Source organism: Rattus norvegicus, chromosome 5 (assembly GCF_036323735.1).
Source record: "Rattus norvegicus strain BN/NHsdMcwi chromosome 5, GRCr8, whole genome shotgun sequence".
NCBI classification, from domain to species: Eukaryota; Metazoa; Chordata; class Mammalia; order Rodentia; family Muridae; genus Rattus; species Rattus norvegicus.
The window spans coordinates 145,289,201-145,308,090 of record NC_086023.1 but is presented as its reverse complement, the minus strand read 5'-3'; the positions used below and the strand labels follow the sequence as shown (position 1 = coordinate 145,308,090).

The 18,890-nt window shown below is 47.2% G+C and overlaps 1 pseudogene; it reads right to left on the bottom strand.

The window, feature by feature from the left end:
• Positions 1-17,962: 17,962 nt before the first annotated feature.
• LOC103692472 (40S ribosomal protein S23 pseudogene) lies at positions 17,963-18,444 on the bottom strand (annotated as a pseudogene).
• Between the last annotated feature and the right edge of the window lie 446 nt (positions 18,445-18,890).

The window sequence follows — 18,890 nt, the reverse complement described above, 5'->3', positions numbered from 1 at the left end:
TCACAACCCAGTTTCAAATCACTCTCTTAGCAGATCTCCTGGGTTGGAGGGATGAAGTGGTGACATCGAGCGGGTGGTTGTCACGTTGAGTCGAGTTTGATCACACTGGTAAAGGGATTTGTATTTCCTCACCAGAAACCTGGACTCCTCCAGAATCAGCAAGCAAGAGGGTGGCTAGAAGGAAGGCAACCAGTGCAGTCTGTCGGGTTACAAGCAGAAAGGAGTTGGGATGAATCCTCCCTGCCTTGAGGACCTGATAGGAGGTAAGCAGGGCAGACACTGGAACCACTGAACCTAACAGAAGTCCTTGAGGGAGGGTCCTTGGGGTCACATTTGTATAGTCATGAGGAAGGGCAGGCATATTGTGTGTCCTCTCCTGCCCAACACCTTCTTAATTATCTTTGAACTCTGTGGAGTGCCTGCCTCCTAGCCATATTCACATAGACTGAGCCCATCCACCCCATCTTAGTATGGGGGATAAACCCATAGCAAATGGATTCATATCCTCTTGGCTATCTTCCCAGGGTTCTGTGTGATTAAAATGAAGAGTTCTGCCTCCCACATGAAGCTTGACACAGGCAGAAAGGAGACCCATGAGCCTGTGCCCTTTTCCTATATCCAAGAAATATTATATCCTAGACACACTGGGGGCATGCCAAAATTGCTACCAAGACCCTGAATGGGGGCTGCATATCCCAGTCAGGCTCATAGTACCAGTGCCAATGAAGGAATAACATAGGTCAACATGTGGGCATATGTCAAACCAGGCTTAGGAAGATGCGGCTGGTCAGACTCACCCCAGGAACTGGCTGGTCAGAATGGACATGAGTCTGTTAGGAGCAGGTTACCAGAGTTCCCCCCAAAAGAAATGTAGGGAGGGGCAGGAACTGGCAAGGCATTCTGGTCCTAGAGAGGTAACTCATAAGTGCTCAGCAAAGCTCTCATGGTTCTAGCATGTTCCGTTTCCTGGGTGTTTGCTGGCATAGCCGTGTCCACCATAGCGAGTCTCCATCCCTTGCGAGTGGATCAATTGATGTTTTAGCCCACAATCCTTTCATGTGCTTTCCCCATGCTGTTTGTTGTGCAGCATGAAGATGGAAATCTATTTACTAATCTGCTCAATTTTAACTCAATGCTGAAATCACCCTGGAGGAGCCATTGTGACTGGGGCTGGTGTGAATCCCCGAGTTACCCGGCAAGGTCCCAACGGAGGTGAAAGAACTCCAACACAATAGGCTCTGAAGCGGAGAAGGGACACTTTTTCCAAAGAAGACACGGTTCACATTTTCCCTCTCACTGGTTCCATTGTGGGACTCCTGCATGAACAATGAGAGTAATTGCCCAAGTCTTGGTCCTAGGTAAGGAGGGGGCTTCCTGCTGGGTCCCCGTTAGGGACCAGCTTCTTGTCTTGTCAAGGCCACCATCAGTAGACAATGATAAATCCACAAGCAGCTGAACTTGTCTGCACCCACTAGCTGTGTGGGAGTCAGAGCCCGTCAGAACACACTGCCTGGCACCAGTATGTGTGAGACACTGGGTTCACACATTGACAGCTGGAGACAACTCCACCAGGAGGCTGCAATGGGTCTCTGCTCAGGGGGTTCAGGGACCTCACTCCAGGCTATATGACCCCCATGCCCATTCTGACTATGTGGGGTCAGTGGCTAGATGTTTGCCCTCCTTATACCAGGAGCATAGATAAACTGGAGTATACAGAATAATCCCCTTTCTTGTAGCCTCCTTCTCCCCCTCCTCTTCCTCTTCCTCTTCCTCCTCTTCTTCCTCCCCCTCCTCTTCCTCTTCCTCTTCCCCCTACTCCTACTCCCCCTCCTATTCCTCCCTCTCCTCTTGCTCCTCCTCCTCTTCCTCCTCCTTCCCCTCCTCTTCCTCCTCCTCCCCCTCCTCTTGCTCCTCCTCCTCTTCTTCCTCCCCCTCCTCTTCCTCTTCCTCTTCCCCCTACTCCTACTCCCCCTCCTATTCCTCCCTCTCCTCTTGCTCCTCCTCCTCTTCCTCCTCCTCCCCCTCCTCTTCCTCCTCCTCCCCCTCCTCTTGCTCCTCCTCCTCCTCTCCCTCCTCCTCCTCTTCCGCCTCCTCTGCCTCCTCCTCTGCCTCCTCTGCCTCATCCTCCTTAAGTTAGCTGTTGACCTCTGCTCTCGACAGCCACCTCCCATGTGCTTGCTTCATTCCCATTTGAGACACTTGTCCCTTTGCCCATCTCCAGAGGTCACGGTACTGCTTCCAGACCTCTGGCTCCACAGCTGTACATAAGAAGCCGTCCCCATTCCAGTCTCTTGGGAAACCTAATGGCTTGCGCCTGCTTTCTCTGTTTCTCAGTGGAAACCAGGAAGATTTTCTTCAAAGAAATGATGGCCATGGTGGCTCCTGGATGTCCCCACCTAGCACCACCTGTTCTTGGCATCCAAACAATGAAATCCACCATATCGGCTCAGGGTCCCCGCTGTTACTACCTCTGCCATCCACACTGACATCTGGGAGTGTATCCCGGGCATCACTCCCACCTATACTGCTGTTTAGCAGTTGAAGGTCCACTGAGGTATCGGGATGTCACCGTGTGTTAGAGTCAGCGGAGATAGGGAGGTGCCGAACTCCACCCCTCCAATCTTTCTGGAGCATCCTCTGTGCTTCCCAGACTTCTGTTGGCCTAAAAGGAGAAGTGGGAGGAACTGCCTGGCACCAAAGTGCCAATTGCGGTTGGCGCTGAGACCCAATCCACAGGTGTGTGCAGAGCCATCCATATATAGCACTTTCAGCTTTCCTGTGTATAAACACCCCTGATTCCAATCGCAGATCACATCCACATGAGATAAAATGGGCTTGCTAAATTGGGTTCCCCGCGCCATCCTGATGTGTGCCCTGGCATATAAAATCAATTGCTTAAAGGCAAATCGATGAGCCAAATGAAGTCTGCAGTTGAATTAGGCCCACGGCCCGTACTTCTATTTTTTTCAGATTTCAATTCAACTAACATTTATTGAGCAACTACATAGGCCAGGCAATGAGCTCTATGCTTTCCCTGTAGGCTAGTTTGTGAACAGTCAGAAAAGCTCGTCAAGGCTGTTAAGACCACAGTAAAGAAGAGGAGGTGAATGAGTGGCTTCAAGGTCACTTGGCTGCTAGCAGCAGAGCTGTGGTTGGAGCGGGGACTGTCCCACTGGTTTGTTAGCTCTACCAGACTAATTTAAGGGATGAAGCCCAGTCTGCCATCAGGGCCTGTAGCTTCTGCAAGCATAACAGCTCAAGAGTCATACTGAACAAAGCAAGCCAAGCTGTCCATACTCCCTGATGAGCAAAAGGTCCAGACGGCAGAACAGGGCACTAACACCAGGCTCTGATTGGTACCAACGTCCTTGGTCGAAAGTGTCTACTCAGAATTGCTGGGGCTCAAACTGTGAACCTCTGAGAAACCCAGGTTATTTGATAGAAGCTATTTGAGAGCAGAGGATGTATCAGTCGTGTCCCTGCTGCAGCTTCAGAACAGCAGTTTTTACATCATAGGTGCTTAATAAACATATGTGGTAAATAAGTGTATGATACGAGCTGCTCTCCGCTCTTCTGTGCTGTGCACAGGTGCAGTCTACAGCTGTTGAAATGTCGCCTGTGCTACAACAAGACTGGCCCAATGTTTCTCAGAATTTGTGTGTGTGTGTGTGTGTGTGTGTGTGTGTATGTATGTGTGTGTGTGTGCATGTGTATGTGTGTGTATATGTGTATTTGTGTGTATGTATGTGTGTGTATGTGCATGTGTATGTGTGTGTATATGTGTATTTGTGTGTATGTATGTGTGTGTGTATGTGCATGTGTATGTGTGTATATGTGTATTTGTGTGTATGTATGTGTGTATGTGCATGTGTATGTGTGTGTATATGTGTATTTGTGTGTATGTATGTGTATATGTATATGTGTATATGTGTATGTATGTGTATGTGTGTGTATGTGTATGTGTGTGTATGTGTATGTGTGTATATGTGTATATATGTGTATATGTGTGTATGTGTATATGTGTGTATGTGTATATGTGTGTATGTGTATGTGTGTTTGTGTATATGTGTGTATGTGTATGTGTGTATGTGTATATGTGTATGTATGTATGTGTATGTGTGTGTATGTGTGTATTGTATATGTGTATGTGTGTATATGTGTGTATGTGTGTATGTATGTGTATGTGTATGTGTGTATATGTGTGTATGTGTATATGTGTATGTGTGTATGTGTATATGTGTATGTGTGCATATGTGTGTATGTGTGTATGTGTGTGTATGTGTATGTGTGTATATGTGTGTATGTGTATGTGTGTATGTGTGTATGTGTATATGTGTATGTGTGTATGTGTATGTGTGTATATGTGTATATGTATATGTGTGTGTGTGTATGTGTATGTGTATGTGTGTGTGTGTATGTATATATGTCTGTGTGTCTGTGTATATGTGTGTGTGCATAATCACTTGTGCGTATGTTCACATGAGTGCAGGTACATCTAAGGGTGAGTGGCCAACCTCCTAGGAGGTTCTCTCTTCAGCACCCAAGTTTTACCAGGTCTGCTAGGCTGGTGAACCAGTGAGTCCCCTGCCCTGGCTCTGCTGTGTTGGAACTCCAAGTGCATACCGCTGTGCTTGGCTTTATATCTGGGTGGTAGGGATCTTGTGAAGACTCCCATGCTTGCCGGGCAAGCACTTTCCCCACTGAGCCATCCCCGCAGCCCTTTGTGGGATGTTTCCATAGGCAGTGAGAACAGTCGCTCGCCTACAGCAGCTCACACTGGACTCCTGTCTTCTCCCTAGCCGTCACTCCTCATGCACAACCGCAGACGCCCAAAGCCCTTTGACTTCCCAACCAGTTCAAAAACAGGATGACTTGCAAGTTTTCTGCAAGCAAAGGCATCTCCTTAAATATTGATAGCATTTCATGAAAGAAATAACATTTCAACGGCAAAAGGCGGGCGGTGGGGGGGGGCGTGCTGTCAGAAGCAAGAGCACCCTTCCCAAGAAGAAACAGCAGAAACAAATTAACATATTTTTTTAAGAAAGACTGGTCTTTAAATTTTTTAAATGCAGAAAAAAATAGCAGTGTTAGAATCTTACATGGTAATTCTTTTCTTGATGCAAATGTGTCACCTTGAGGATCTGCATTAGAAGCAAATGACAATGGTAAGGTATGACTGGGGTTGGTGGGGTGACATAGCTGGGGAAAAGCCATTTTTCTATGCAAGTCTGGTGGCCTAAGTCCAGTCCCTGAAACCCATGTTGGAAGGAGAGAGTAGAGTCCCAAAAGTGTTGCTTGTCTTCTGACTTCCACGTGCATGCACCTCTCTCTCTCTCTCTCTCTCTCTCTCTCTCTCTCTCTCTCTCTGACAAAAGAAAAGTTTATAAGCAATTAAAAACCTTTCATGAGCACTCACTGATACACTCAGCAACCCACCAACCATATTCTCTGAGGCCTCAGCCCTGGGGGATGAAACATAAACCCCAGAATATAGATGACAACACCACAGCTCCTGCCTTCTCCCTGATGAAGGAATATGGCCTGGAGGTTGTAGGCAGGGCTCTTCTAGGTCACACCCTGAGTGATGCATGCTGAAGCTGATATCATCCAGCCCATAATGATCAGGAAGGTGTCAGAGGATGCTGCTGCTGCCCAACCTGACGGGAGACCGCAGAGGTCCTTGGCATCCATCTTCCAGCAAATCCCCAAATGGGGCTTCTGCATTTTCCCATGAAGATTGATGGTGGAGGGGACTGGAAAGGATGGCTCAGGAGTTAGGAGCACTTGTTGCTCTTGGGAAGGACTCACACTGGCTTCCCAGAACCTGCACAGAGGCTCACAACTATAGTCAACTCCAGTTTGAGTGGACCTCACACCCTCCCTCTTCAGACCCCTGTGGGCCCCATGCATGCACTTGTTACCAAATGACACTGAGGCATGCACCCACATATGCACACAATAAATAAATATTTTAAAAAGATTGATGGGGACAACAGATGCTACATGCCTAGTCACCCTCTGTGGTGAGCACAGATACTCAGTAAAGCTGTGCCTCAGTTCTCCAGTGTCCTGGACACCCAGAACATTACAAACAATTGTGGGTTCTCCCTGCTCAGAATGGGGAAAAGATAGGAAGCAGTTAATCTGTCTCTCTCTCTCTCTCTCTCTCTCTCTCTCTCTCTCTCTCTCTCTCTCACACACACACACACACACACACACACACACACAAATGTGCCTACTATGAGTGCCTACTATGTGCTTTAAAAGCCCCATCTACTAGCCAAGTAAGAGGCCTGACTGTGTTTCCCCAGGTGCTCGAACACGAAGTTCATCCAGGATCCCATCCCTCAAAACATCAAGTTATCCGGATGTTGTACTCGGAAGTCAAAGCTGGTATTTATGAACTAAAGGCTGATCTGGTCTCTGGGAAAGGTACCACAATGGGGCTATTGATTTGTTGAAAAGAGAAGTTACATTTTAAAAAAGAAAGATACCAATTTCACATGTATCCTCCAGCTACAGGCCAGGCCCTCGGGATAGCTCATAGCAATTCCAGTTAGAGAGAGAGGGGGAGAAGAGAGAAAAATCTTGAAAAGGGGGGCTTTTCATAAAGATATACGAGGAAGTAAATGCAATCGATTGGAACTTCTAACAGAGAAACATTTGTTTTGTTGTGTTATAAAAATGCCCCGGACTGCTTCCTGATGCCTGATTTCTAGGGCTTGGGGTGTCTTCTTTCCCATAAACTAATAACTAAAGGGAAGAAAATAAAAATAAGGAGAAAAAGAACCAACAGTGCTGATTAAAGGCCCTGAACTGTGGTAGGGTGGCACAGGGGGTGGTCCCATGAGTCCCATGGCCAGGTTCTGATCCTTACCCCATCCCAGAGGCTGGGATCAACGTGGGGGAGAATGTTCTGGGACAAGCAGTGTCTTCACTAGGACTCAAGCCTGAGTCTCGGTAACTGAGATTCTCCACCAAACACCTACCAGGGCTTCATGCTTCAGACCCAAGCAGAAGCAGGCAGCTGTGCTGGATAGTTTGAGGTCAATGGGGCGCAAACCTCTACCAGCCTGGCCAGTGGGAAAGTTTGTGCCCACATTTTCTTAATCGATGATGTGGGAAAGTCCAGCTCTCTGTGGATGTTGTCACCTCTGAGTAAGTGGTCCTGGGGTGTGTAAGAAAGCAGACTGAGCAAGCCAAGAAGAACAAGCTGGTAAACAGTATCTTCCAAGGCCTCTGATCAGCTCCTGGCTCCAGGTTTCTGCCCTGTTTAAAAGATCCTGCCCGGACTTCCCTCGGTGATGGACTACCATGTGGAAGCATAAGAGAAATAAACCCTTTCCTCCACAAGTTACTTTTGGTCACGGTGTTTTACCACAATAGTAGAAACCCTCAGACAGTGTCACATGAAGCAACAGTTAAGTGGGGTTAATGGAACACTGTTTATAAAGGATTGTGGGGTGCAGATAAGTCAAAGGCATGTGGGAAGACACTAAGGGAGGAGAGTAGGGAACAGATTCTAGAATCTAGAGACAAAAGAAAAAATATCTGATTTCTACCAACTGGACATCCAACTCACCATGATCCCTAAAGGAAAGAGGGGAGGGAAACAGAACTCACTTCCTTTCTAGGATGGACTGTTATTCCACAGGAGCCAAACACAGCTGGATCTCAGACGACAAACCTTTGTGGCCCACACAGTCAGCCCTCCAGATTCAGCCTTCCAGAAGGTGAAGGAGAAGCAAACTTTGGGTTAAAGCTTTTCTCTGCCTACTGAGGCTTGGAGTTACGTAAGAACCCAAGGAGCCAGACATTGGCTTGACCTAGAAATGCATGCAGATGCTCCTCACCATACAAGGGGTTACATCTGAAGGAGCTCATCTGAAATGGGGATCACTGTCAGTTAAAAATGCCATTGTTGGAGAGACAGCTCAGTTGGTAAGGTGATTACTACTCAAGCAGGAGGGCTTGAGTTTGAGTCTCAGAACCCATGTTGAAAAATATATCTATGTATATATGTATGTATGAATACACACACACACACATATATATATATATATATATATATATATATATATATATATATATATATATATATATATATATATAACACGTATATAGATATATCTTCAACATGACGGTGTTGGGAAGCTGGAGACAAGAGAATCTTGGGACTTCTTGGTCAGCAGGTATGACCGAATTGGTGAGCTCCAGATTCAGTGAGAGATCCTGTCTTAAAAACTAAGGTGGGAAGAAATGAAGAATACAAACATCAGCTTCTGGCCTTCCCACATCAAAGAAGGGGAAAGGGGAGGGAAGGGAAGAAGGGGAGAGAAGTTGTTCATCGAAGTTAAGCCTGGTCTATTAAGGAGGCCAAGGCAGGAGGATCACAAGTTCAAGGACTGCATAGGCTACAGAGTGAGACTATGTGTTCCAGGCCAGCTTGGGCAACTTAGTTAGGTCACCTCAAACTAAAAAGAAAAAAGTGAACTGACAATTTCCTTCCATGATAGAGTGCTTGCCTAGCATAATATGCCCCTAACTTCAATCCCCAGTACCACAAATAACAAAGAGAATACATTGTCTATCCCTCGCCTACTGAGTATCCAAGCCTAAAAAAACAGCACGTGGTAGAGTGCGGGTCATCGGTCCTCATTATCATGTGGCTGGCTGGGAGCATGGCTCTCTGCTCTTGTCTAGCGTCATGGGAGAGCCTCATGCCACAAATCAATAGCCCAGGAAAAGATCAAAATGCAAAGGATGGTTTCCACCAAGGTAGAACTCTCACACCATCACACAATCAGAAAGCCACATTGTGGCTTTGAGGCTAACTCCATCTCCAATTGGATGCACAGTCCCTGGTTGAATAGGGAGCCCTTACATGGAGCTGTCCCTGGCTACAAAGGATCAGAGGGCACAAGGGACCTGGTGCAACGTCACAAGAGATGGCCCAGAAACCCAGCTCCAGATGGAATTGCTATGGGGGTCTGATCTGATCCTACGGTTTTAGCAGACATTCTGGAGCCAAAGAACCACTGACACACAGACACTAAAAGCAAGAGGACTTTTCTTCTAGTAGTTGGAGGCATGGAGAAGAGGAAGAGGGTGAACATACAGCTCAGCCGACCTTCCATCACTAGTGGCCAAAGTTGGCCCCTTCCAAATTTAAAAATAAAATAAAGGAGTTGGTTTGTTTCGACCTGTGGTTGATCCCATTGCTTCGGATATGTGGTAAGGCAGCACAGAATGGTGGGAAGGCCTCATGGGAACAAAGCTATACACCTCATGGCCTAGAAGTAAAAGAGAGGAGAAAGAAGCGGAGGCAGCACCCACAATTCCTCTTACGACACATTTCAGTCACAGGAGGCTGGTCTCTTCAAATTTCCAGCAGCTCCCAATAGCACAGACTGGGGATGGAGCCTTTGACATTTGGGGAATGTATAGAGTTTAAATTACAGCACCTTGTCAGGTGATGGTCCATTAGCAGTTAACCCCAAAGACTGCTGTGGAGCTCACTATGGCCATTTGATGGAATGGATATGACACCAAGGCCACTGTGAGAGCACAGGAAAGAGAAGGGTGATAAGGGAATCAGAGAGTCCATGGATGAGATGAGACTAGGCGCGCTCTCTCTCTCTCCCTCTCCCTCCCCCTGCCCCTCCCCATCCCCCTCCCCTCCCCCCCACCACCACTACACTCTTAGTTTGAACTTGCAAACGACAATTGTACTGAAGCTTGAGGGAGATACATGCAACTGCAAACGAAGGGATGGGTAACCATGTTCACTGAGCCTTGAAAGAACGTTCTCCTTAACTTCACAGCCTTCCTCTCTCATGCTTCAGACTCAATCCACCCAGACCTCACACCGCCACAGTGATTTCAGCTGACAGTTTGTCTAACGGAGCCCACTATACCTAAGGCCTGTGTGCCGGATGCATCCGCACAAGGACAGCATGCATTGCTCCCAAGCTGGCTCTCATTCCCACAACCCAACCTGAGGGCCAGAGTAATGACACAAGCCAGCTTCCCAGTTTAACCCCTTCCTTACTATTCCATAGCTCCAGTTAAAGTCAGAAGATGGACTGACTGGAAGTCTACTGATCTTTGACATCCTGAGCTCCCAGTAAGATTAGAGAGACGGTGTGGTATTCCTAATGGCTGAAAGACAGAGCAAACTTTGACCCCTCATCTTTACAGTCTTTCACGGACTGCCTCAATCAGATGTGAACCAGCATTCCTTGGGGACGGAAGGGAGGAGTTGCGCCAGCATCTGCCTTTGAGTAGTGAAGCTAAAACTCCTCCTGACAGCATAATGTTCTCTCGTCCCTTTCAACTCTCATCCTGAGCTGACAGTTGCTCAGAAACTGTGCCTCCATCTCTCCACACCCCCTAGAAATTGCTCCTTGAGAGACAGAGGTCAGCTGTGGCAGATGTGGCTCAAGGACGTTTATAGGCAGATCCCATAAAGAACAGATAGTGAGGATTGGGAAGATGGCTCAGCCGGTGGACTTGTTCATAAGTAGGAGGACCTGAGTTCGGTCTCCAGAACTCGTGAAAAAATGCCAGGTGTGACTGTGTGTGTGTGTGTGTGTGTGTGTGTGTGTGTGTGTGTGTGTGTGAGAGAGAGAGAGAGAGAGAGAGAGAGAGACAGAGACAGAGACAGAGACAGACAGAGAGAGAGACAAGAGAAAGAGACAGAGAGACGAAGAGACAGAGAGACAGAAAGAGACACAGACAGAGAGACAGAGAGAGGCAGACAGACAGACAGAGAGATCCAGCACCTGTGCATCAGAGACAAACAGATCCCTGTAGTTTACTGACCAGCCAGATTAGCCCACTCCCAAGTTCTAAGACATTAAGAAACTCATCAAAATTCAAGATGGAGGAAGCCTCAGATAGGACACTTGACATTGCTCTCTGGCATGCACACACACACACACACGCACACGCACACACACACACACACACACACACACACACACACACACACACACACACACACACACCAGTTTGTACAACTGCACAACTTAAGACCCAAAAACAAGAATTTCAGTACAGTTTAAATGAGTGTCAATCCAGGAGTAAGAGTAGCCATTTCTGATCCAGGTGATTGGGTATTCAGCCCCACAGGGACTCCCTAGACTGTGTAGAGCATGCTCACAGTTGCTGCACCCAAGGACAAGAAGCTGGGCATTTACTTCCTACTCCTCTCCAGTGCCTGAGGCTTGTCCCCAGGGTCATTCCCTCCCTGGTAGCCCTATTCTCTGGACAAGGATGTTCCGAGGTCGGTTGCTTCAGGCAGAAGGTTGGGTGCTTGCGGGGGCGCTTGAAGGAGTGAGCTGTCAATGGTAAGGGATAGTGAGTGTGGAGAGGGCTTAGTTCGGGGCACTTAGAGTGTTTGCCACCTGCAGGCTGCTCCATTCCAGCGTCGCTGATCCAAAGCCTGGAAGAGCAAGAGAGAAGAAACAGAAAAGAAGAAGGAAAGGAGGAACAGAAGGCAGGGGGGACCCAGCACATGCAGACGTGCAAGGCTCCACAGAAGCACCTCCATTTGATCTGATGCTGGCCCTTGGCACACACCTTCGGACAGCAGAGAGCCTGGGAGAACTAAGGTTGCACCTTTGAGAAGCCTTGGTAAGACAATGCACAGACACAGTCCTCAGTGGTTACACAACAGCCAGGCCCTGCTCACCCTCGTAGGACAGGGTGGCAGGCTAAGATGATCTGGAACTTTCTGGAAATCAACATGTCTGGAATCTGTCCTTAGTTCTCCGTTCAGGGGGTGGGATGTCAGAGTTCAAGGTCCGGATACACTGGGTGATTGATAGGTCAAGCTGCACCTTTCTGCTCATTGCAATGGACTTGGGAGGAGGTCCAATGGGAGCACCTGAACATTCAGTTTCATTCTTGCACCTCACTGCTAATGTCCCAGTTGTTACCCAGACGAGGCCACACAGGGTCTGCCGCCCCTTCAGCTCCCACAATCCTTATCAGTAAGCCTGGAATTGGGCAGTTCCTCCTCCACCCTCCCTGGAGTTACACTCACTGGCCTTTTCTACTTTGCCTCCCTTATCAGTGAGCCTGGAATTGGGCTTCTCTGGGTCAGCCCTCTGGTTAGGGACTGGTGGCCACCAGTAGGTGGCAGAGGGGCAGGGCAGCAAGCCTGGAAAACGGCCAGATAATGTCATTTTTACTTCAGCGGCCCCTTTCCTGTTCGGGCTTTAGACTTAATGCTGGGCGATGTGGTTTTTCTTGACTCTGTAGATCCATTTGCTGGCACGTGATAAAAAATAGTTGAGTTCCAAAGGCAACAGCTAGGGGTTCGGAAATAGAGAGGGTGGCAAGGTCTCTTAGGGGCATGTGGCCAACTTGGGGCAGTCCCCATTCCTACCACACTGAACAATTTTGTTTTAGCGATCTAGGCAAAATAGCATGAACAATGTACACCCTCACCTGTTTCTAACATATATATTTTATATTACCAGACTATATATTACCAAATATATACACACATATTACCAAATAATGAGTATTTGCTATAGAAAAAAAAAAAACCCAGATAAACCAAAGAACTTCTTAAAGAGTTGTTTAGATTTACTGTATTTTATGTGTATGAGTGTTTTGCCTGTATGTATGTATGTGATGTATGTATGTACACGGCATGTGTTCCTGGTACCCAAAACCGTTAGCAGAAGGAGTAGGATCCTCCTGGACCTAGAGTTACGGATGGCTGTCAGTCGATGTGCGGTTGTGAGCCGCTATGTGGCTGCTAGGAATTGAACCCAGGTCCTCTGTGGGAGCAGAGGCTTTTCCCACTGAACCATCATCATTCTAGTTGCTTCCAATGGGGATTTTTAAAACTCGTTCTTCCCCATCTACTCAGAAATCATTCCTCTTTCTGATGTGTTGGTGCCTACTGTCCAAAAGTGTATAAAGGTCTAAAATTCTGGACCCTTGCTGGGTTTTTCCCCCCTAAACCTCAATGCTTAAAGCTTCCAGATAAAATAGTTTTTGTCCTAAAAGGAAGAGAGATGGGTATGACCTTAGGAGTAGACTATTTATTTTGGGAAAACTCTTTGAATGGGCTCTTTGTTACAAAACGTTAAGCAAATGACTCCCTCTCTGGCACAGCCCCGGAGCCATTGTACTGGATGCTGTTTTCTCTATTAGTGGGGGCCAGCCGGTTCGCTGAAGGAGAAAGGAGCATTCGTACCTTGGCCACAGCCAGGAAAGAAGGAGCCCGACATAGTAAGACCTGGGCAGGTGATCCTGGAGCAGGCTCTAACATGCACCTCTGTCTTCCTCTACCGGGCCCCAGGGCTACTGGACCTAACCTCAGAGACTATGTCTCAAAATAGTCTTGAAAAAAATGAAAGACGGCTACAGTAGACAATGCTCAAACCTCAGACATGACTGACGGCCCTCGGAGGGAGGCTGGGTTCCTGTGGCTGGGAGCCTGGTGTCAGTCAGAATGTGTCTGCCAGGGGTGGAGGAGCTAGGAAGCTGGTGTCAAAATCAAAAGGAGAGCGTTCCAGCCGCTGTGCTGACATCTGCCCCCTCCCTCAGCAACAGCCTTGTGCACATTTCCACTGGGGGAGCTGCGGACATTATCTTTTAATGCACGAATCATGCCCTTATTTACATGGGCGCATACATAATTTATTTAAACAGTCAGCCATTAACTGATAACCCTTCTGCTCAGCCCCAACACATGGACATTTCAGCTGTTTTATACACTGCCTACTTCAATAATGAACAGCACAAGGTCATTAGGCCCTTGACCAAAGACTCGTGGAAAGAATGGATTAAACATGTAAGATCCATGGTCACTAACAAACCCAGGGAAAAGAACTAAAAAAAAAAAAAAAAGGAGAGAGAAAGAAAGATAACACATGACCAAGAGGAAGACAAAACCAACATCAACATCTGCTCCGAGGCACTTTCCCTGTGACAGGGAAAGTGTGGTTTATGGGGAAACAAGAGAGTGACAGGCATACAAGGAGCAGGAGAGGAAAGAAGAATTCTATTGGAAAAGAGGAAAAAATGATAGCAGTGAGAGATATGATCAATCCTGTCTGGGTTTTGGATCACTAATCCAGAACTTGAACAGTTGATCGACGGGAGATCCAGAGAAGGCACCGTCAAAGAACACATGGGCTGGAGAGATGGTTCAGTGGCTAAGAGAAATTGCTGCTCTTGCAAAGGACCAGAGTTTGGTTCCCAACCAACACCCACCTAGGGTGAGTCACAGTAGCATACAACTGTCCCAGATCCAGGGACTCCTATCCAGCGCCCTCTTCTGGTCTCTTCAGAAACTGCGTGCACTTATGCAGTCATATACAGAGATACATAATATTAAAAAAACAAATAAGGAAAACCTTGTGCAAAAACAAGATTCCCTGTAACTCAATTGTGTGCTCTTCCTCCGGGCTCAAACAGGTTTCAGAACATCAGGGGAAATAAAATCATAAAAAAACTTTCAAAGATAAAAAAAGTATGATGTGAAAAATAAGAAGTGGAAAGGCATTTATTTAAGTTCCCAAGAGCAGGATGGGGATCATGAAGTAATACTGTTGCGGTGTGAAATAAAATATGATTTTTCAGGCTTGAATTTTATATGCATCCAAATTATAAACTTTGTCAGGATAAAAGTATTCTCAGACATGAAAGACTCCGATAAATTACTTTTTGCGTTCCTTTCTTAAAAAAAAAAAAAGAATACTACTGTAGGATGTGCTCCAGCCAAATTATGGTGTAATCCAGGATAGAGGAAATCAGGACCAAATAACAGTGGATCCGGACCAAGAAAGAGGCTAAGAGGTATCTAAAGATTAGCTAGGCAAAATGCTTATAGATTAATATATATATTTTAATATATATGGGAGAATATTTTTATAAAAATTTTAAAAGGGGGAATTATAAAATATGATACAATGGAATTTTATAGAAATTAGTGAGTAAGTAATTATAAGAGAACTAATTTCGTCCTCCCACAAGGCAAGGCATCCAGTTGATTTTGGTTTTTTTTTTTGTTCTGTTTTTCTAAGACAGAGTTTTCTTTAGTCATGACTGTACTGAAACTCATTCTGTAGACCAGGCTGGCCTCAAACTTTTTTCAAGACATTACAAGTAGAAACCATGAAGGTACAATCGCTAGGATATTAGTAACTTCGTAATGGGGAGAAGGACTAAATGTGTAAGAACGCCTGCAGGCAAGCATGAGGACCCAAGTTCAAACCCTCAGCAGCCACTGCAAAAGCTGAGTGGGGATACAATGCCAGGGACTCCAGCATTTTGGGAGGTAGGGACAGGAGGGTCTCAGGGCTTGCTGGCTGCTGACCTGGCTCTAGGCTCAGGAGAATAAGATAGAGTATGGTAGAAAGGGACACCTGACATCCTCTGACCTCCTGACCTGTGAGCCTGGCACACGCACTGAGGCACATCCACCCCTGCACGCACACGCACGTGCATATCACATACACATTACCAAGAAGAGAAGTACAATCATAGTAAACTCTGGTGACTTAATTAAGCAAAATTCATTGTTGCGAGGATGAAGTTGGGTGCCGGGGCTAGGGGAAAGGTTGGAAGAGCTGGCACAGGAGAACAAGTTGAGAAACAAGTACCTTCTGGCATAAAAATGCAGATAAAACATTAACATAAATACCAGAAGAAGGAACTAGGAATTTAAAATGGCCAGATCAAGAGATGCTCTTTTTCATTATAATAAGCCCTTTGGTATTTGATGTATTTTTAACTCTATGCAATTTTTTTAAATCTTTGTAGAAACTGAGGCTTTTTTTTCTAAGTTGTTGAATGAAAGACCACCAGACCAGGATTCCGTGTTCTTCAATGTTCTGAGTGGCCATCAGATTGTGTATGTGCATGTGACCCGTGATCCTTATAAGTTCATGAGCCTGCGTGTTCACGGAACCAAGAGGGGGATTTCAGGCATCCTGCCTTGTCACTATCATAGCCCTTTGAGACAGTGTCTCTTACTGAGTCTGGGACTAGGCTGGCAGTTTCTCCAGTTTCTACCCCCACAATCCTGGGGTTGAGCTCCTGCCCGGCATTTTCTGTGCAGGGACTGGGATCCCAACTTGGTCCTTATGATTACCCAGCAAGCATTCTAAGCCACTGCACCATCGCTCCGGCCCTGCCTTTGGATCTTGGAACTGAAGCTCTTAACTTCTGAACTGGTATCTCACTGACCAATAGACTCACAGGAGTTGGGTGGGCCTGGTTTCCGGATGTAGTCCCAGCTCTGGGACACCTTGAATGACTTACCGATCTCCCCTGCCAGCCTCTGCTGGTGTACAACAGGAGACCAATGCAACCTTCAAGAAAGGCCTCAAGGAGGCCACAGGTATGGCTGTGGACACTCTCCGGCCTTGTAGAAGTCACATAGATACCAAGAGCCTAACTGTGAATCAAATCGAAATAGGCAACCAGGTTGGGTTTTGGAAAACTGAGGTGTAGCCCCGCCCAGAAACAGAGGCGGGGCCCAATGGTGGGATGCTGCCTTGGGGCGAACTGGACATAGCGAAGTTCATCTCATTTACTGTGTGGGCCTGGGACCCCAGAAAAGAGAATGGAGTCCACCACCACCACTACCCCTCTTTCACCCCCATCCTCAGCTTTATACTCAACATTTCTCAGTGTGAGAAGGCCTTAGCTTGAGAGAAGTTCATTCTGTGATGTCTGTGCCCCCAGTGGCCTCTGGGATCCTATTCTGCTCAGATGAGAGCGCTTTTCTCAAGCTGTCAGTGGAGGAAAGACAACAAGGCCTTAATGAAGTCAACTCATCATTTTTTCATGGTACAGGAGGCTGCCGGCCGGCTGCTTGGCTGGAGAGGGAAGATGGAGATGCTGTCTTTCGCCTATGCCTCCTCCCTCATGGCTTGCCGTCCTATCCCAGTCCTTGGAAGCTCTTTCATATAAACAAGCCGGGTGCTAACGGGGTTTCCTGAGGCCACTGGCTGGACGTTAAAGAGGGCACAGAGGTCTGATGCCATTAATCACCCAGACACAGCACAGCAGATTCTTAACCCAGCTGAAAGCTCCCTCCCCCCCCCCACCCCCGTGCCTGCCCGGAGAGAATGAATCTGTCGATTTTCTCTCTGTGATTCAACCAGCAGCTAATATTAACATGGCTTCAATCATTGAGACTCCCAGAAGTCAAGCTTCTGCTGGCTTTCCTACGAATGAGCCACCAAATTTAGCTAGAAATGCCTTCTATTTAAATAAAGACTATGCAACCATTTGGGGAAAATATGTATTTCAAGGTCTAGTTAATATCTGACTTTCTGGCTCCTCCCGCAGTACTGTGCAACTCAAATACTCTAGTGAAAAGAGATACTTGGCTGCTGGGAGAAATCCTCCGAAGTGGGGAAAGCATGCAGAGGAACATCTTGACTGTGGCGGGGACCATCTCCACTGCTGCCTCCCCAAGGCAGACTTGTGGTCCCCCTGGGCAGACTAGGCCAGTGCAGGCAGCAAAACTCCTGCAGAGTTTGCAGTACTGGTACTGGATCCCAGGGTTTCTGATTCAGTAGGTGTGGGGTGAGGCCTGAGAATTTGCATTCCTGCCAAATTCTGCATTGACATTAATCTTGCTGGCTGGGAACCAGTTCTCCAGACCCGTTGGCACAGCGACACCTGTGCATTCATTCTGGGGGGCTCTCCTACTAGCGTGTACCCTCACACCTGACCTCTCACTGTTCCTCACAGGTTGGTTTGTTCAGCTTACCTGGGGAGTTAGGGAATCTTGGGGCCTGGAGCTCTGGGCCTCCATGCATCCCAGAGATCAAAAGTTCTCCCAGACCCTACGAATCAGCTTCAACGTAGTTGGGGTCTGCTGTCCTAGCACCTCAGTTTCCTTGGGATTTGAGCTTGGCCCCAGTGTTCTAACACTTGCCCTGGCCCTAATATCTCTCTTGGCTCTTGGCAGGTTCAACTCTTTTTTTTTTTCAGGATATGAAAATTTATTACTCTGTTTCCATTTTCAAAAATTTATGATCTTGGTCTTTCCTTCTTGCCTTTGTACAGAGCCAAAAGAGACACACTGGCTACTTTAACCACCTTAAAGCGGACTCCAGGAATATCACCCATGGCGTGGCCTTTGCGACCAAATCCAGCAACCAGAACTTCATCATTTTCCTCAATGAAGTTCAAGCAACCATCACGGGGCACGAACACTGTGATCTCGCCGTTCTTAATGAGCTGCACCCTGACATACTTCTGGATGGCAGAATTTAGCTATTTGGCTTCAACCCCTACTTTTTCCAGCACAATTCCTTCTGCGTGAGAGGCACCCCCAAACGGATTGGCCTTCAGGGCTGTGCCCAAGTGGACTTTCTTGTACTATTTATCATGCCACTTCTGGTCCTGTCAGTGACTGCAGAGCTTCTGGGCAGTACGGAGACCACGACACTTACCCATCTTGCCAGCACCACGGGCCTGAGAGAAAGAGAGAAGAGAGGCAGCAGGTTCAACTCTTATCATTGTCTTGGGTGGGGTGTCCCGCCTCCTTCACCCCTCAGGCAAGGACCAGCAGTATGCCCCCTGACTAAGAATACATTGCTCCTCTCACTGAAACACTATATTGTGCACAGCTCAAATCCAGGGTGGGGATTTCCAAGGAGTGTACCTTCAACACTGGCTTAGTCAAACCACGATGCTCACTGAGGGTTCGATGCTCATCGACGCCTTGAAGACTGGCAAATTCTATATTGGGCCTCTTCTTACCCCACCTCACCTCCCACTCGTCTCCTGTTATCAGAGCCTACACGATAATCTACACTAGAAACTAACTCCAACCTTTGGGGCATCCCTAGTATAATCTTTAGGTTATGCCTGTGACCTTGAACTAGCCCTATGGCCCTTCT